The 20,624-nt window shown below is 42.8% G+C and overlaps 2 long non-coding RNA genes across 2 annotated transcripts; both read left to right on the top strand.

Moving 5' to 3' along the window:
* Window positions 1-1,336: 1,336 nt before the first annotated feature.
* LOC146198216 (uncharacterized) lies at window positions 1,337-7,994 on the top strand. The gene is made up of 3 exons (XR_014704968.1): window positions 1,337-1,473; window positions 2,862-2,987; window positions 7,594-7,994. It is a non-coding gene; the product is annotated as an uncharacterized LOC146198216 (long non-coding RNA).
* Window positions 7,995-8,619: 625 nt separating this feature from the next.
* LOC146198215 (uncharacterized) lies at window positions 8,620-9,767 on the top strand. Its single transcript, XR_014704716.1, has 3 exons — window positions 8,620-8,727; window positions 9,172-9,230; window positions 9,413-9,767. It is a non-coding gene; the product is annotated as an uncharacterized LOC146198215 (long non-coding RNA).
* The last annotated feature ends 10,857 nt before the right edge of the window (window positions 9,768-20,624 follow it).

Below are 20,624 nucleotides of genomic sequence, written 5' to 3'. Positions count from 1 at the left end.
AATCAAGAGCACCATGCTCGACATGGGTGGCATGGGTACCGTACGATGATTAACCACTGTAACATCCCTAGCAAAAAAGACCAATAGGGAGCGTTATTGGTTCTATAAGAATCGGTATTGGTTCTGTAGGTATTCTATGTGTTGTATCTGCATTTCTATGGGACTTATACAGAAACTCATAAATCTTATAGACTGGTACATATTTGTCCTATAGGCAATAGTATTGGTTTCATAGGTTTATCTGTGGGTTGTATAAGAAAAGTATCAGACCAGTGCATAAGCCCATACACCTTATAGGCTGATATATGCTTGTCTTATAGACCACTACATATTGGTTCATGTGTCTGATACGTCAGTACGCCTTTGTTTATGAGTCTTACATGCAGGATCAGCCAGTTGGAGATTTTAGGTCTTTTTTATTGTTTCCTTTTCCATCTCTGACACATCCCCAAAACTCACGCATTCATCCCGTTTATTGAGTGTTGCCGTACGTACAATATTAGCCGCAATAACAATTGAGAACGCCGCGACACAAAATATTCTTACTTAATTCTGCGCGCGGTCTTAACAAACTACGTACGGTTGGAGCTGCAAGACGCGCGACGCTGTTGCTACTGGATCACTGAATGAAGATGGGAAAACGCACTGTTTTGTCGGGGCCCAGCTGAGTCACAATCACCTAGTACATGTGCAGAGCAGGGCAGTGAAATGGATTGAGAGGCGCGCGTCCAAGCAACTGCAACCGCCGCCGAAGCGAGAGGAGTCGACATCGGGCACGCGACGAGTACGGCTCGGGCTGCCGACGCGGTAGCGCGATCCCAGACGGCCACTGACGTCCGACGGACAACCGAACTCGGCCGCAACTCGGCGGCCGATTTCGGACGTCCGCCGGAATTCCGGCGTACGTACGAAAGCGGATGGTTGAATCCGTTCGCCCAGCGGACAGCCGCCGTACGTCCGCCACTGGATTTGCTTTTACACAGCTATGATATAGTTTGTAGTCGTCGTGCTCGTCTAAACTGCGTATAAATCAGCAATGCCGTCAAGTCTGCATTATATTATGCCAGAGCGAATCGATGCGATAGAAAGCGTTTCCATTAAACAGTTTTTTTTTTTATTTTCCGCATGTTTCATCGTTGAATTCTTCCATCAAAAATTTTTGAATTAAAGTTAAATGACCATTAAACATTTTTCTATCATGATGCTTCGGTGAAATTTTAATCAGTGGCTGAATAGACGCAGCAAGCAGCAAGCTCCAAAAGAACGAAACCGAACCTATCCTCAAAAAAATCTGAAATGAGCCAATCCAATCCACCTGACAAGTTGAAGTTTTGTCATGGAAGATGGCTTCACGTTTCCGTGTTCTGCATTTTCTGCGCAGTTACAAATACCTACGGCTGTAATGCACTGCTAGCATTGTTTTTGCTGTGGCTTGGTGCGGCTGGCACACTTTGTTCACCCGCCGATTCCAAAGTAAGTATTTCACCGAACTTTTGTTTCTTTAGTGGAACTTTTCGATGCACCGATAGTGGTGAGCTTTTGGGTAAGGAAACAGCTGTGTAGTACAGCGTCCGAACGGTCGAGTGTTTTAGGCGAGACTGACAGGATGGCTCCGCGCCGACTAACTAAAGTGCAGCCTCAAGTCTGAGGGCCATCTTTCTCGGCATTACTGGACGCTGCGCCAGTAAGCCGCGCAACTTCTCTGTCTCTGATAAAGGAGTGCCTGCCCGAGCTTTAAAGGAGTTAATTTGTTAACCATGCGCAACGTGCTGAGTTGTAAAAACTATACGAGAAAACTTTCGCACTCCTCGAGCCTATCGTGCGACATGCCTACACTTGTAAAAACGTCGCGAGTTTTTTTTTTTTTTTTTTAATGGACAGCCGCTGATCTTTCTCTCTCGAGTTTTACGGCAACTACAGTTTCTAGAAGGAACGGCTGTAGCTACTAAATAACTAAAGGTTTAGTACTCTCCTTCAGCTTTGACAAACCAGGACAGCACCTTGCGCATGTTGGTTGTGCATGTGGGACCGAACCGCGCAGAACAACCGGACAAGGAGATGAGAGAAAAAAAAAGTCAGCACTTGTCTTTTTCTTGACCCGTTCTGCGCTGTTCTGGCACGAATTTGACATACCGCTGCCGCGATACAGTTGGGCTGTGAGCTCTGGTGCCTGCAACGCCTTCTTTTATGCAAAACAGGCATACTAGGAGGCCATGCAAGCCGCAGGCTCAAAAATAAAAAAAAAATAAATAAAAATAAATAAAAAAAAACACGAGTTGAGCAAAAGTGAGATGAAAACAAAATTGTTGTTGCTTTGTCCTTACAGATATTCAAAGGCTCCTCAGAACTTCACTGCATTATTGACAGCGAGATAATGCCAAAGCTACACTAGAGCCATGCAGCACCTTATAGTGCATGATACTGAGCTTATGTCTCGCACTGAAAGCTCTTACCATGTTCTTAGATTATCATGTTAAAGTAGCTTTAAACCCATGCTTGTTAATACAGTGATAGCCATAAATTGAATCTAGGGCATCATGCTCACATACAAGGCTTCTGATAACTGCTGGTCACATGATGTGGGCTATAGCAGAAACCTGTACCTGGTCATCTTACAAGCATTTGTGCAATTGATGCTTTTAATGTGTTGTAAAAGTTTTTGTGTTCTGTTTCTGTATGGGAATGCTTTCCTTATTGAAGGCTAACATTTGGCTTGCTACAGCAAAACCTCTACCTAGTCATCCTAAAAACAGCACTGCAGTTGGTGCTTTTAGTGTGTTGTAAAAGTATTTGTGTTCTGCTTCTGTATGGCAATGCTTTTCTCGTTGAAGACTAGCATGAGGCTTCCAAAAATTTTTCAGATGCCATTTGCTGTAGCTGATTTCGTAGGCCAACAGGAAGCAGCACTTTGAACATGGAAAACTGTCATCCACGGGGGAAAAACAGCAACATGCCTTTGCATTCTCATTTCTTTGGTATGGCTAAAAGTGAGTATTGTATTATTATCTATATTATTAATATTGAATCATGATTGTCAGTGTTGAAGTTGTTTAATCGTGATCATTTTAAACACACAGGACATCCCTTCGACATTAAGGTTTTAGCTTGTTTACATGTAGGATGTAGAACTGGTTTCAACAAACTTTATGCAGCAAATTCTTTTTACATTGTCCACCATGTTACTTTTTGTCATTGTCCATTGAAGTAAATAACCAGTATTTTACGTTTACACAGTCGTCCACTCTTAGCTTGAATGGGAATGTGTGGCATGCAGTTTGCAAAATAGCAATGCATCCGTCACAGCCATGCATCAAGGCTAAGTGGCTTGTGCGTAGAGGGACCAGCTGCTCCAGCTTCACGTCATCTGCCTCTTTGCTCCGGTGTGCAGACGTGCATTGAGGCAAAGTGGTTTATGTGTAGAGAAACCAGGAGCTTCTTTGTCACATCTGGCTGTTTGTTACGGTGTGCAGATGCGCATCGAGGCAAAATGGCTGATGTGTAGAGGGACCAGGAGCTGCTGCTTAACGTCCTTCGCCTCTTTACTACAGTGCACAGCCGTGCATTGATGCTAAGTGGCTTGTGCATGGAGGGCCCAGGAGCTGCAGCTTCATGTCTGCCTCTTTGCTCAGGTACGCAGGTGCGTATTGAGGCAAAATGGCTTATGCATAGAGGGACCAGGAGCTGCTGTGTGGTGTAGTCTGTATATTTGCTATGGTGCGTATCGAAGTACAATGGGGGGGCTCATGTGTAAAGGTACCATGAGCTGCTGCGTCATGTCGTCTGCCTCTTTACTATGGTGCGCAGGCATGCATCAAGGCAAAGTGGCTTATGCATAGAAGGACCAGGAGCTGTTGCTTCACATCTGCTATGATGCGCAGCTGTGTATTGTGGGTGGTGGTGGACAACATTTCCATCAGATACAAATACAGGAGGTTACTCACTAGCTGACCCTGAGGGGGCCTGTCCTGACAAAAACAAGGGGTCCCTAGTTTGGGACCCCAGTGGTGGTAGAGGGACTAGAGGCTGGTACTTCACACTGTCTGCCTCTTCGCTACGGTGTGCGGCTGCGATGGATGCAGTGGCATCTCAAAAAGTGCATGCCACGCACTCGCATGTTCAGCCTGAGTGGACTACTGTGTACCTGCTATAGCTTTGTTATTCATAGAATAAACCTAGGCCAAGTTGGATAAATTATAGCTCACCTCATATGTGGTCAGCAAAGAAAAGCCACTCCAGAAAATCTGATACATTTACTGTCATAGGATTCTTATTCATATACATGCTACTGACAAGTCAGATTCTTTACCCTCAGAAATGCCAGAAAAATAACCAAGGGTGCGTCTGCAATAGTCTAGCTTGCTCTTTCTCTGCAGACTTGAGTCAGATGTGTGTTCCATTGCTGTGGGTGGGACAGGTGTGAATCTTTGATTTTAAGCTTGCAACAAGTGTGTTATTGTAGTTTTAAAGGCAAAACGGTACTAATAATCGCTGCCCCCCGTGGCCTTTATCCCCTTTTAATAGTGTTGCTAGACACTGAATTATTAGCTTACTCTGCACTGTTTCTGTCTAGTTAATGTGCGGAGATGTACATATATTTATATGACTTGGAGTTGTCGACTTTGCACTTAGAAACATTGTAGCATTATCTGATGTGTTGCTTTCATTTCTTTAATCATTTCTGTAAGGATCGGTGGGTATGCTAGGCACCATTATTAGTCTGCTCTTTTTGGGTCACCTGTTCAGTGCCCAGCTGCGGCCGTCTCCCACTTGCCCTCGGACAGGAGGCGGAGAGACGCGCACAGAGAGGCAGCTACAGCAGCTACAGTGCTTAACGGAAACGTAGGCAGAGAGGGAAAAGTCCCCTCTTCCGAGGACTTTGCTGTCGCACTCGAAGACGCGGGGACAGGCAGTTTGTTCTCATTGCTGTGTCATGTAGGGGGCTCATTTTTATTTAAGGAGCTTTACGAACAGTATACAACTAAGGGGTCCTTAGTACTAAGCGTACTAAGGGGTCCTTTGTACGCTGACTGGACCCATCACCCGGAGGCAGCACAGCTTTGAAACGAGCACCTCTTTTGGAAGAACTGCTTATCGTTCAAAGAAAAAACACTGTCAGATTGAAGGGTGTGAGGCCCTCTTCCTTGTTGGGGAGCCCATAAAAGTGACAATTATTCAGTGCAGGCACGCTGAGTGGGGTCTCGTTGAGGATTCCAACCCTGGATGTCAACAATGGTGGGAGATGGCGGCGTTGAAAAAGGGCAAATGTGTAACAGTGACGGTATGATGGAGGGGGGGGGGGGGGGGGGAGGATGTGGGTTGGCTCTTCTGATGTGGTCCGCAATGGTGCTGACTCGGACGCCAATAATTGCAATAATTGCCCTGTAAAAGGAGCCGCCAAGGATGCAAGCTTTGGGCAATGGTTGCGCACGTGGGACACCGTTTTGATGGGTTCTAATTTTTTTTTTTCTTTTTTTTTTTTTCCTAGGGGAGAGAGTTTGGCATGTGACCTAGTGAGCCAATCATTTCGAGGTCCATTCTCTAAATTCCGTTTGTTGTGAAACGAATTTGTTGTCCCTTTTGCATTGCTTGTATTAGGGAGAGGGTGAAGAACTTATGAAAGTGGAAAGACATGCCAAAATGTTTGTTAGCCAGTCATGTGTGAGTTCGTTGTCATTGGGGATGAGAAATGTGGGCGGAGTCCCGAAGTTAATGAAACGGCCCCCGCGGCCTGGAGAACTCGTTCTGAGCTAGATTTTGATCTCTTTCCTTTTCGGCATAGATCATGGTCATTGTTTCACCTGTTGTAAATACGTACATTCATGTATAAAATTTTCAGTTCATCTTCCTCTCCGTGTGCAAGTTGTTGTGGCCAGATGCAGTAAATTCACTATTTTCATTTCTATATAACGTGCCTTTCTGAAGATGGTGAGCTCTTTTGTCCAATCCTGTAAGAAAGCAGCAAAGCGCTCCCAAATCTTCCACAAAACTGTGTGATATCTTTAATACTAACTGCGGCTTGGTGTCACTCAAAACATGTAGTCGAGGTAGATTTCTTCCCCCCCCCCCCCCCCTCTTTTTGTTCGTTCAAATGAGGACCAGCGGACACTAACTCTTGCTTTTGTAATACCCTAGGCCCCGCCTTAAGGCAGTACTCCAATGTCAATACCATTTTTATAGCTATGGCTGTCCAACAGCACTTATGTCTTTTATACACTTCTTTTACTAATCTCTTACCCAAGTGGTGGCTTATACTGCGGGGGCGAAAGTCTCTGGACAGTATGTCTAGATTTTGGACTAAAATCGCGATGTAAATGAATTGTGACCTTATTTCTCTTGCACACATGAAAGAACTAACGTTCAACTTTCACATCGACAAGTATGGTCCGAGTTTCCTGGTCGATGTGAAAGTTATGTGCTTTGATTGCAATTTGTGTAGTCCACACACTTGTCCCTGATATTACATAAGGGCAAATTAGGCGCCTTTACAGGGGCAGTTTCTTTGGCGCCCACTACCTTCCCCATAAAAAAGCTACAGTGTTTCTTGTGAACAGCTGGCTGCATTTATAAATACCATTATTTTTTTTTGTAATTTGTTGTGCGTAGTTGAGAAATCCATGACATACATGCACAGCTGGTTGCCAGAATTATGCAACCATATTTCAGTAACTAACATCCATGCTGCATGCTGCCGGTAATACATCAAGAGCTTGTGGTTGTCAGCTTTTTGTGTTTTGTGTAACTATTAGCCTTGCTATTGTAATGTCACATATAGCGCTGTGGGTAAACAAATTACTTTTAACTCTTGTAGAAGCATGAACACTGCGCAATCACTGCGGCAGGCTATGCTTCCACATTGGGCTTTAGTCACATGTCAAATGTCTATCTTTAGTCTGCTGCAGCAGCTTGCATGTTATCAGATAAGTTACTTCGTCGCAGCTGCTCTAAAGAGACGCTTTCTAGACGCTTGTAGCCTAGATGTTGATGTCGATATACCCCCGACGCCCAGGGAATGTCTTCGGTAGAGGGTACATGGAAACCAGCGAAATGTGCAGTTTACAGAACAAAAAGGTGACAATTTTAAATGATGTTATTATTGATCACTTCTTTTCAGAGCAGGAACAATGACTTTAGAAATCTGCCTGTTAAACCGCTCAAAATGCAGGTTTCTGCCGCCAATGCGTACCTGTGTAATACTGCAATGCTCTGGCTGTGCTTTATGTTCATATACAGCATCCTTTATGCTTAGTTTCTCTACATGTGCACTCCATGTCTTGGGCATTGCTGAGGGTGCATAGCAGCAAGCATAACATGCCATGTTTGGTCAGAGTGGCATGTTCGAAAAGACGACATAAAAACATTAAAATACTGAATGCCAGGTTCTGGTCAAACTATGTTTGTATCTTTTGTTATTCTGCATGGGTTTTGCTGCAGTTATATGACCTTTCTATATAGTATATGACAGTTCTGAATGGAAATGCATGCGTACAGTGCCATCTGGAAAAAGCAATTGAGAGAAACTGGCAGTTGCCCTTGGAGATGTGTAATCAAAGTTCAGCACAGATAACTTGAATTTCATTTTCCCTTCTATTGCAGGAGGAGCCCAGCCTGCTCTTTCCATCTTAGGCCTGAAAGACCAGCAACAGCTGATCGAGCAAATGCACAGGATAGTAACTGCTCCTGGAATCCCGGCCTGCGGAGGCCGCCCACAGAGAACTCGATCCTCGCTAATTCCGAAATATTAGGTTTCAATAAATACCTTTTCCTCCACCACCTCCCCAAGTGAAGAGCTGTCACGGCCAAGGATAATTAAAAAAAATTATTCAAGTAGATTCTTAATACTCCAGTTGGCCTGCATTTTACTATGCCATTCCTTAACATCGATATTTTTTTAGTGTAGACTATTTATGCATGCAGTTTTTGCAATAAAGCCAAAAAAAATGCTTTACAACCTCGCATGCTGGTATGCCTATGCACTTAGCATGTTTTCAGGAATGGTGCATTTGTGTAAAGCTCAGCTAGCATATGTGCCTCTTTGATGGAAGTTTTAATTGCACACTACTGTTCAGTGCTTTGTGTGTGAAAGTAAAGCTGACAACAGGAAACTTGAACCTGTTGCATATTCTATTGTCTGCTTTACTCTCACGACAAAGGCATTGAGCACTAGTATGTGACTGAAATTTCCATGGCACATGCTTGTTGAGCTTTACACGAATGTTATTGGCAAGTTTTTACACCAATAGCGGGCCCTACAAGCATGTTCCGGGAAACGTCCGAATGTCCGCCTCCGGCTGCCCGTCGGACGTCCGTGGGACGCGATCCGGATCCACGAACGATAGTCCGACGGACGTCCGCTGTACGTATATCGAACATAACCGGACTTCCGTCGGATGTCCGAAGGTCCGAAAACGGACGTCCGTCGGTCGACCGTCGGACGTCTTTGGCCGTCTGGGATGCCGGCGGTGTTCGCAGCAGAGAGGTAGGTTTCCTTTCTCTCACTCCCACTCCCGCGCAAGCGTTCCCGTGCTGGCCTCTCTCATCCTCCTTTCCACCTCTCCTCTGGGCGCGCATGCGCAGCTCCGTAGAGGCATTGGCAGCATTGGCGCTGGTGCGATCGCTGGCGGCTGATCGGGCTGGCGGTAGCTCGGTCGGTGCCCTGTGTTTATGCCGTTTTTTCGGGGTGCTTCTCGAGGATATCAACGTTCCAGCGCACGTTCAGCTTTTGATCAGGTGCGTGTGCATCACTTACAACTTCGGGCTGACGTCAGTGTATGATGTGGCTTTGCGTTGCAGAATGCCGTTGCCTGCGCGCCAACAAAGGAATTTGAATCGCGCGGTGTTATATAACGCAGCGCCGAGTTTGAAAGTTGTCGGCACGATTTCTTGAAGGTATTGATGGAACTTTTTAGTGTTAATCTGTTTTCGAATGTCGTGCGCACCGTGTTCAAGTGGCAGAACCTGTGCTGAGGCGCAAGGCGGAATGTTGGTTCAGCAGCTACTTCGGCGTTCAATAATGGCGGCGCCTCTCCTAACTGCCTCCAGGCCTCCGCATGAATACGCGCGCAATCGCGGTTGCCGGTATATGTGCGGGCCGATTTTTTGAAGTCGTGGTGTTGTCGCGCTCTTGAAATCGCTTATTTTTCAAGCTGTAACGCAATTTTTTATTTCTTTCAGGTGCCGTAGTATTGGAGAGACTACATCATCGGGCCGAAGTCGGCAATCTTGGAATCGAGGTTCCTGTGCATTGTTGCGCTTACGTAGGAACTGGGACACAATCGGAGACGACACAGAACAGATGTGCACATCTGTTCTGTGTCGTCTCCGATTGTGTCCCAGTTCCTACGTAAGCGCAACAATGCACAGGAATAACAACCACCAACTAGCCCAATTTGAAACTCTCCTAATTGGAATCGAGGGCTACCTGGATGAATGTTTGGATTATGTGCCAGTATGCGTTGCCGCTGTCATTGTGGATTAAAATGTGTATACATGTACCTGCTGCGTAACTCATCCCTAGAAAATGGAACATAGCTGCCCTCTCCCTTCAGGTATCCGGAGAGGTAAACACCCGCAGCTACTCGATGAGACCAATATTCCATAGGGCCTACAAAACCAATAGGAAGCCTACTGGTTTTGTAGGTCTATCAGATTATTGACAGCTATGGGTGTACTAGCATTACAGACCTATCTGTTTTATCAGATGCCATAGGACCGATAAAACCATAACCTATACGACCAGTAAACAATTGACCTATAAAACCAATACTCCAGCAGACCTGTAAAACCAGTAGGCTAGAATACCCATAAGACCAATACTCTGGCAGACCTATAAAACCAATATCAATAATCTGATAGGCTATTAGTTTTCTATCGGAGCTTTTTGCTAGGGATGGGAAGCGTAGGTGCAGCCATGGAGTTTCTAAATTGTAAGACGCTCTATGTGCTGTATGAGTGCAGCCTAGACATAGGTGTGGGTAGATGAAGAGTGGGAAAGCCAGTTAATTAGTTATAAGAAAAAATGGGCCAGTTGGGCAGGGCTGGGGTGTGTGAATGTCCAAAATTTCGAGCAAGAATCAAATATTTTTGTTATTTGATTTATATTCGTATTCAAAAAACTAATATTCTAGTTTTTCTAGCGATCAAAAATTACCAAATACACTGAAGATTTTTAAGTTCACTGCAATTACACCGCACTGCGAGCTTCACTGCACAGCTTGACTGAGCTGATGTGCAGTGAAGCATCCTCAAAATGCAACGGGGCCGTTTTGTGAAGAGGGACCTACCTTTCTGTGAAGAGGGCCTTCCCGACAGTATGCGCAAAGCGAAGTTCTTGACGAAGGCACTAAAAACCTTGTTATCGCTTTAGTTTCATCTCAAATGCACACAACCATCGTGCAAGTGTTCATCAGATAAAATTACTGTGATGCAAACGGTTTTCGGCAGTTTTTCAGGCACCTGAACTTTCGGTTAATTCAGACATTACCCTTTTTAAAGAAAATTACACTTTTTAGATTGTGCTTGTTACATTTAGTATCAGTATATTCTTGACCTCTATGTTATTTACAGCTTATGTATCACAGCATCTTGCCTGCCTTGTAATCTTGCTATATTTTCAGTACAAATTCATCTTCTGCATGACTGTATAAATGGCCTGTCTTGTCGTGCACTGTACTTTTCTTCCACTCTGCAATAACTTCTCTGATTGAGTTAGCAGTATTTTAAACAAATAAATAAATTTCATGCGTGGTCATGTATACAGTGTGCACTTTAAAAGACATGGGACATTTTTATTCAGCATGAACTTACACCTGGGCTGTTATCCAGTGAGCACTGTATTGCAGATGCAAAAATGGATACAAATCTGTTGTGAAAGCCCCAGAACGTTTATCTGCATTAATACTTGCAGGCAACGACCGTCCTGCACAACAGCGTCAGGATCGATGCCCAACTCTGGAAAGCCCCCTCTTACATGATCTGTCCACTTCCTTCCTAGATCACAATCTCACTGGACTTCAGGTACAGCATGACGATGACAACAACAAACTCAAAAATAGTCCTTGGCTCAGTAGCAAAACAACTCTGATCATACTTACAGAGAAGAATGCACGCATTGTGCAGTTGTGAAGGTGTTGCCTATGATATAGAGTCCTGTGCTTTCCATTGTCACCCTTGTGCAAGGTAGCGAGAAAACACAAGAGTGAAAAGGAATCACACTAAACCTGGTAGCAAACAACCACAGCTTCTGCACACTGAATCACCTTTTTCGAGTAGACTTTGCATTGTTGCCTTTATTTCTGCACTGCCTGAAGCCTTTACTGCACCTGGAAAACAAAGAGCTGTTCTTTGATGCAGCTGGTGAATGACTGGAGTGCAACACTGTCGTCCATGGTGAGCGAAAGCAAAGGAGGAAGCAAGGACACACTATCAACAATGAGACTCCTAAACTCGGGCCACTTTTCTGCCACCTTTTTGTACCCATGCAACATTAGTCTTAGCCTCAGCATATGCAGCGGTTATGATAAGAGCAATTTCTCTAAGCAAAGCATCAGTCTGTATTATACCGACCACTGCAACAGTAACAAAAAACTGAAATTTTTTGCACCACCTTCATGCATCTGATTAAAAAAATATGGCCATTATGAGCTTTTTGAATGTTAGTTAAGATGTGCACCGTTGACAATGAATGAAACACATTATCTATCCTTTAGGTGCTCCGTTTAAACCATGAAAACTTCAGAGCTAATAGGGTGTTTTTAGGAAATGCATGACACTTTTTCTTAATGAAGTGAAGCTTGAATTAATGCCGAGAACAATGACAGTTTATAGCTTTATTTCTGTCCAGTGACTTTTCCATAAGAACTTCAGGAAAACACAAGAAACTTCCACACAAAGTTAAAGAGTGCCCTTTCAAACATGACAAGCTTCATAAACAAAGGTCAAAAGTAAGGCACTGTTAATAAGATTCAACAACAAGTCATGCCATGCACAACAGTGCACCATTACAGAATTCCTGTCTGCTCACACAGTAGGTAAAAAACTTCAAAACATATTTATAATACTGACAGATAAGAAAAAAAGACTTATCCGGTGAATAACATTTAGGTATGCATGTGCACATGTGCCTCTAGTACTATGATCAACAGTTGGCACAGGTTCGTATGACAGAAGCCCCTCTCAACTATATCATTGCATCTGACGCAATTACAATTCCTCTATGTTAGTGTTCTGTCACTCTAGTAGGCCACCGGTCACTGGATCCCTGCATTATATACCTAGCTCCACTGTCCACTCTCTTTTAATTTCAGCTGGAATATACTCCTCTCAAAGTTCAGTTGTATTAAGTTATGCCTATCCTTTTCCATTCCACTGCTTGACACACTGCTCTTAACTTCATTTCTAGTCCTTTGTTAGTCTCCCAAGTTTCTGCTCCATAGGCAAGGAACATCAGTTATGTAATTCTTTTTTCAATTATTATTTGCCTGCTAACTCCTTTCTTATGACCCAAGTCTGCTGTAATCACTTGGCCTAGGTCAGGTGTTTTTAAACTAGGTTTCAAAGAACTCTTGTGTTCCCTGAGCACCCTAATCTATGCCAATTTATACTCAACTTGCAACCATTTACACCCAATCTATGCCCAGCTTGCATCCATTTTATTTTGATTACTCACAATACCTAAAATTACTTTCGCTACACAGCCAGTCATTATTAACTGAAATTTTGCACTTTCTAACTAACCTGCGCATCCACATGCCCCTTTTTATTAATCTGTGTTACGCAGAAAGGAACAAAAGCCAACACAATATTCCTGTGCTCCTAAGTTGTTCTAGTCTAAAATTGTTCATACCCCTGGCATAAGTAGATACTCTAACTTCTAGCACTTTAGTATCTATTAAAGTTGTTCTTTGGCTGAAGTGTTCAAAATTACTTCGATTTTATTCATATTAGTTTCAGGCCTGCCACAATCCTTTCTGTGCATTCCGCCATTTGCTTCACCATAAGCTGCCTGCCAGGACATTGTTACTGACAAATCGGAGGTTGCTGGAGTATATACTGCTTTACCATATAACGAATTCTTCCCATTCTGACAACAGTATGTGCTTAAATCCTGTCAATAACAATACAACAAAGAGGAAAACCTGCATCCTTTCTTGACAGCCCTTTGTATAGGTATCTTATGCAGATAAATCACACTTAAAGATATTGTGGAATGTACATGAAGAAGCAAACATCGTAAAAAGGTAAACAGAATACACTGTGTTCACCTCACAAAGCTCGCAAGTTCTAGGAGATGCACTGATAAGCCGTAACAAGCACAAATACATGAAGCTCTGGGAGGCTACTCGCAGTAGGAATAAATAGAATGAATACATATACGTAAAAAAGCACACTGATAAATGTACACAAGATACAAAAATGCAGTGTATAAGTACTGCACTACTATGGCATATTGCCGACAAAAACCTTTCACGTGTGTGAACATGCACACTAGGCCAAGGTATAGAGGCAACTATACATAAGCAAAGGTTAAAAAAAATATGAGCCTTGAAAATTAGTGCAAATGTAATTGAAAGCCAAATCTTAGTTCTGCTGAACTGCATGAGAATAAACTTATTTTAGCACAGATTCTTTTAAAGAATCCATTGCTGAGATTAGTACTAATAGAACAACACCATGAAATGTTTATTTGAAGTTGCCCAAAGCCCCTAGAGGCAGAGTCCTCCTAGCGTGTGCAAGATGTGTGCTTACACATCTGTACTCGTGCTGCCTTTAATTCCATGGCCGCATGTTTCCACGAAGGTTCCACTGAGGGCAAAGACACCCGACTCAAGCATACTGGTTAGGTATAAGATGTGGAAGTCTGACATCTGCTGCCGAGCTGTCATAAAGTTCAAGGCATATCCAGCTATCCTGGCTTCCAAGATGTCGACTCAGAATGGCCAACTCACTCATTTCAGGATGTGTTTGGATACAACAGAATTGTCGTCACAGGACACCGATGCAAATCCCACATGATACGGGCTTGCATCCTTCCACAAAATTATTTTTTATTAACTAGTCCCTTTTATTACTTGAAATTACTCAAAACGTTTAATAAGCATCCATGTTTTCATGTTATTAGGCACCACCAATGAAGCTAAAGGTGATAGCAGAGACATTTTATATCAAGCTCAGTGCCTTCGTTCACAGATACAATATATTTCGGTAAGGTATAACAAATAAAACCTCGCAGGATAGTTACCACCTGCAACACAGATTTCAATCGCGTCCTTTGATTGGCAAGTGCAGATCGTAGAGGAGAAAAGATGCATGTTATACAGCTAGATCTTTGCATTTTATTGATGTGGCACATTCTGTGAATCTTCGCAGGCTTACTGTTTCTATTCGATATTTTATGCTCGCTGCAAAACTTGTGTTTCTACCCGGCCCGGTCTTTCCCTGGTGCACAGAGTGGAGTCACCAAAAGGTATCATCGCTCAAGCAGTTTATTTAATTTACAACGCATCATATCATCTCATCTAATATCATGCTTTCTTCAATGCACATGATTTAATGCACACTGCATTCCTCAGTTACCTGCTCATCTCACCACACAATGCACTTACTTAAGCCCTAACCACTTTCTTTCCCTCCACTGCCCTTGCTCATTCGTTCACTTCATTCCATGCCTTCCGTCTGCATGGCTACACCGCTTATGTTACAATCTTAGGAAGCACACTGTAAAAAGTGGCACCATTGATGTGTGAGAAAATTATGTAGGATTGAAATGATGGTGTTGCTTATAAAATCAAAATGCCACAAATACTTTCACTACAGCTGGGTTGCATTGATAGCCCAGTGGCAGCTCACTTGAGCCAAACCTGCAAAGACATTCACGTGCTATGATACTGGTTAACAGTTGGGGCACTTTATCTGCCCCAGTACTGGTCATCTCCAGCAATGGGACATGGTAGGTCATAAACTTACCTTACATAGCAAACACTTATTTTCTGACCCAGCACATTTGAGTCAGGCAGGAATGATGCCTTGAAGAATTGCAATAGTGCTGAAGTAAATGGCCAGAGTGGAAGATGCCCTCACATTTTCATGTGCACGAGTTCTCACAAAAAGCCAACACTAAGTATATTAGATACTGGCAGCGCAAGGCAGTTAGCCACATACCTGTTTTCAAGTGGCAGTGCAAACTTTTATTTTGTCAATTTTGCCAATTATGCTTTGAATTTCAAATGCAATTCCAACTCATTTCGCAAGCCTAAAATGGGCTAAATTATAAATATTAACTGTATAACAATCGCTTTAATGTTATGCAAGGCACGGTTGGTCCAAAGAGAGTGAGAAAACAGCCAAAACAAATCTGACATAACAGAATTGAAGGCACATTTGTGCTTCATAATTTAACCAAAGATGACAACACATGTCACGTGTGCACTGTTGCTGTTCCGTCTAAGCACATTCAGCAATCCATATCACAAAGCACACTAAAAGATTCCTGCCCGTACAAGACTTAACTAAGCAATGTGCACACTAGTTAGCCACTGCGATGACCGAATTAGTTGTTTATATGTTCCACGAAACAACCAATCAAGAATCTGCAATACCACGGACATTGATTGCTTCACTATCCTTTCCACTACTGCATCCAAGATAGCTTGAGAATGCTTCTATGCCACACCTAAGCATACTTGCATTGGATCTTGCATTCACTTTTTTCCACTTGAACGTTAACCCATGTTAAAAAAAAATACCGTGCAGAAGTTTCATCATTCACTTTTGGACTGCCAAAGTAGTAAAAAATAATTTTTGATGTTGAGATTTTGACAACATGCAGAGCATATGGTATTGTTTTTCATCAGGAGATTATCCCCGTTAAGTTGCCTTGTCTCAGTGCAGCTATTACGAGTCAGCAAGGCGCATTCGTGAGTCGAGAAAATTTGTATGCGTGGTTTGTTGTACCAAGCTTTGTGAAATGCTGACTGACCCAACCCAACACATTAAAAAAACTGAAAAAAGTACGAACAAAACTTAGGGGGAAAAAATACTGCAGGAGACGCAAAACCTCTGCCTTTCAAGTTACAATACGAGAGCATCAACGGCTCTCATTTGCCGGCTTCCTTAGCGGATATTCATTTAAGCACATGCGTTTTGCAACCATCTTAATCACTAATCTCTTAATTTATGCATCTATTATCCCACACATGCTCACCAACATGCAGTTAGTTGCAAGCTACCACATAATATGAAAGATCATCAAACAGATACAAAGCCCTAGTATGAGCAAGTCGTACAAACATGCTTGCATGGCCTCAGAGTTACGTCTCTGACTCAAGATTCAGTCATAAAACCTCACATAACGTGAAAGATATCTGACAGATATAAACCCCAATTTAACAAAGCCATAAGAATGTCCTTCCATGGCCTATGGGTAGCATGTCTGGCTCAGAATGCAAAACTCCTGGAGAATAGGTTGCCGGAATCACTCATTTAAGCTCACTCAAGTTTAAATTCAGATCATGGTCGTGAGTGAATCCGGGCTCTTGTTGAAACTATGACCTGAGTAATGAGTCCTGACTTGCATTCCAGATAATGATCCGAGTTTTCAGCTCAAGCTTAAATTCATGTCATAATCCAAGTCGCAAGCCAAGGCTCAGGACCTGATCATGATCCATGGTTTCATTATGACGATGTACACTTCTTTTTTCCTCATTTACTCCCAGCAAAGGGGAGGAAAGATTTATTGCCAGGACAAAGGGTTCTTGAGAGCACAGAAGCATGTTAATGTATCTGGGTCATCAAAGAAAGCAATTCTATGGAACACCTTCCCGCATGTCCTCCCTGGCATATTTTGTGTGTCCTCTGCACAATTAATATTGCCGCTGCTATAAAAGATATGCAGGAGAGAAGCCCAGCAAAAGTCGAGCCTTTTCTGGCTTCGCAATGCTTGCTGACCATCAATGGCATTGAACTTAAATTGTGTTTGATAATAACTTGCATATCACGCGTGGTGATTCACTTACATTACGAAAAACAATCAACCAAACCCCCTGAAGCGCAGGGAACATAGCTTCTTGACTAAAGACAATTGCCTTGCTCAGTTCACTGAGCCCATGTGTGGCTTGTGTCTAAATGAGAGAGTCCAGATAAGTCATGAGTCGAGATGAGCTGCATCACGAGTGAATCGAGATGAATAGTGATCGAAATGAGTGATTCCAGATGAGATGGGAGCCGAAATGGTGAGTGAGCCCAGATGAGTTGGGGGCCAAAGTGGACCATGTGGCACACCAAGTGGTTGACTCCGAGGGAGTCGTGAGCTGGAGTGGGTCTGAGTCAACTGTAAGCATAGGTGAGTATGCGTTCATGTTGCCCAAGTGTGTGCAAATCTTGAGTTTGAATGAGCCTGCAAGTTGACCAAATGTTTATGACGGAACTTGAGTGAGTACTCGCAATTTTACCAAGGTATGTATGTTCTGTAAGGTTCGATTCCCTCAACTCCCACCTCAAGAGAAAAGCCGGAGTTGGAAGCTCCTACCAAATATGGTCATGTGATGTCACACAACCCTACAACCAATCAATTCCCAACCATGTAAGCTGCCACCTGCCAGAGCCATGCCCCTGATTTTTCACTCACAATGTTGATTCCGGATTTTCTGGAGAAAGGGAACAGCATTAATGCTATCACAATAAAAAAAAACTCCATATAAAAAAGTTTGCAGGAAGGCAATGAAAATATTGTTCACATACGCAAATGCTGCAAAGTGACTGATACTGCCACAGCTTGAGCCTACAATGGCGGCAAGTACATTATACTCACTTCGACATATCAGACTGTGCTAGGTACACCCTTTGTCAAAAGTTTAGAGCCCAAGAGATCTGTTTTTAATCCGCCTCTTTAGCCTTCGTAGAAGTTGTTCACATTGAAGAATGTAGGGCAAAAATTCTCCTTACCTTCAGTAAAGTTGGAACCCTGAGATTGCATTACGAACCACACGATGTGGCTCAGAAGCAAACCCCCTGGGCTCTAAACTTTTGACAAAAGCTGTACCTTTTTTTAACTATAAGGTAGAATGCAAATAGCAAAATTTTGCATGCTAAGTGAATGCAAATCAAATCAAATATTTTTCAAATATTGTACGAATACTGCCAAGTTAAATTAAAAAGGAAATCTGCAAATCTGTAAGAACAGCAACATAAGCAGCAAAGCTAGCTGGACCATCCCTTCCATGCACTCCTTCACGATGTCTGAAGGTGAAACCTCGGCTGTAGAATGCTGCCTGAAATGCAGTGTTCACGACAACATGCATCCCTCTAAGCCCTCACGTATTGCTTTTGTTGGACTGTAAGCCCCATGAATTACCTCAACAACGCGCATGCTATTGCAAACAGTGAGAATGAAACCACGCCATCAGCAGCCCCAACACATGCACTTCAATGTACATGGAGTGGTTATGTAGGCTGGCTTTGAGCTTTAAGCTTCTGCCGTGCAGTTTTTCCTTCTCCACTATCCACTAGACGTACAACGTAGTTTTTAAGTTGTGACAGAAATCAAAGCAGTCACTGGAAAACAGCTACAGCAGCACATGTGGGATGTAATTTGTTCCCTTACGCTGTCCTCCAGAAGTCTGGTCGCTCCATGCACGTGCATAAGGCGATCTAAACCAAAATGATCAGTGCCAGTCAGGTTCGCAGCCGGTTGTCAACTACATTGTGGCTAGACACACTGATGTGCCATGTGGTGCTGCAGTTGATTTCTCCATTTGCGAGCACAGCAACCACTTAGTGCCGGCTCTTGATAACTGTCAGCACAGCAAATCCTGGACATCACTGGTAGTTGCTTCTCTGAGGAAAGCACAAGCTAAGTCATTTAAAAATGACACCGTGCTGAACTGTTAGATTAGGTCAACTATACATCCAAAATTTCTGAAAGTTTGGGAAGTTCGCAAATTGCACTTCACACTTCAAATTACTCGTGAAGAGTTCGAATGGAATAGAATATAACAGAGTGAAAGCATGGTACGAGTCAAATAAATTTGTATTTGGATGCAAAGAAAAAGGAAAAGAAAACAGGAGAACAAGGAAACACATAGTATTTGTGTGTATGATCAAATGTCTTTTGTCACATTACTTTACAAAAAATGAATGAAAGTTCGGCGTGGTAACTTAAGCTGGTTGTAATCATTAAAGATTAAAGACTCGCAAAGGAAAAGCACCCAAAAATGTTTTCACTATGGTGTCATTCAGCTGTGCATTACTCGTGCAATAGCAAGTAGTTTGCTGCTTGCAGCTTTCTTGAAACTGCTGCAATTTCTAAACGTTTCTGGAATGCCTGAACTTCAGATGTCCTTCCAACTTCAAAGAACATAAATGAGCAAGCCACTTCCCGGGCTGGCAGCTACTGCCGTGACACATAAACTGACACTCTCACTATTCATCAGCCCCAACCATTTAAGGGCAGAATGAAAGTGCACCATGACTGCCAGTATAATATAGCCAATATTTTCATATGAAAATACAATACAGCACAAAATGGTAGAGGTACACACAGTCAAAGTTTAGGGTCCAGGGGGCTTGCTTCTAACGACTTCTGCAACATTCGGGGCATCCTAGACATTGGAGGGAACAGTACTAAAAATCTTATGTTCAGGAGATTCATAAAACTGGGGATGCATTATGAGCTGCACAATGTGGCTCAAAAGGCATGCTTTTGGGTTCCAAAATATTGACAAAGGGCATACAAGTGATTGCATATCTGTTGCAGCCTCTCTTCAATATTACTCTTTTAAGTAGATATTATGAGCACTATGGTGTAATCTAATTAATTTGCATGACTTAGGGCAGTAGATACAGCAAATCGTAAGAGTTGGCTTTGAGTAGAGTTAAGAAATGCTGCATGAATTACAAAATGAAGCCACACTATAGAGACGTGAACTTGTGCTAACAATGAGGCCACAGTACATTTGGAGTCACACAATACTGTAAGGTACACAGACATCACAAGTTTAAGGCTTGTGATGTTTGTCTTGGTATCATAACATTGAAAGAGGATCTGGCACAGCAAGAGGTGTGAGTGTGCCCACTTTGTTTTTCCTTGTCTGTATTTTTAATGTAATGTACTTCTCATGTATATATGCAATCCCACAGTGAGCAGTAACATGAGAGATTCACAAACACAAGATTCTTGTCTTAAAAAGCAGCCTGTGTTCATGCACCACACAATTAAAACAGACAACTGCTGAGCATTGTAGTCATGAGTTGTCAGGCTGCACTTGTCATCAATTTTGGGAGACTCTAATTAAAGGTTACCATCAACACAAACTACAAAAAAGTTGGAATGGTAAAGGTTGCACTAGGCTGATAGCAGCACTACAAAGTTGAGGTTCACCCAACAAGCTTAGATTCACTCTATTTTCTCTCATGTCAATACAGGACTGAGAGCTGCCCCGATATATGAATAAAACAAATCACATTCAATATGCAATGTTAAAATAATGGCTAAGATACAATAGGACTATCATAAGAAGAGTTCATGAATACAATAAGAACCAACCAGACTAATTACACAACCTGCACTCACGCATAGATTAGAAAACCAGTGCACAAGCATTTATAACAGCTCCTGGATAGGTGCTAAATAT

The sequence above is a fragment of the Amblyomma maculatum genome, chromosome 2 (assembly GCF_055883805.1).
Source record: "Amblyomma maculatum isolate TAMU_Amacu chromosome 2, ASM5588380v1, whole genome shotgun sequence".
NCBI lineage: Eukaryota > Metazoa > Arthropoda > Arachnida > Ixodida > Ixodidae > Amblyomma > Amblyomma maculatum.
Note: the sequence above shows the minus strand (reverse complement) of the source record. Positions and strands in the feature narration are given on the sequence as shown.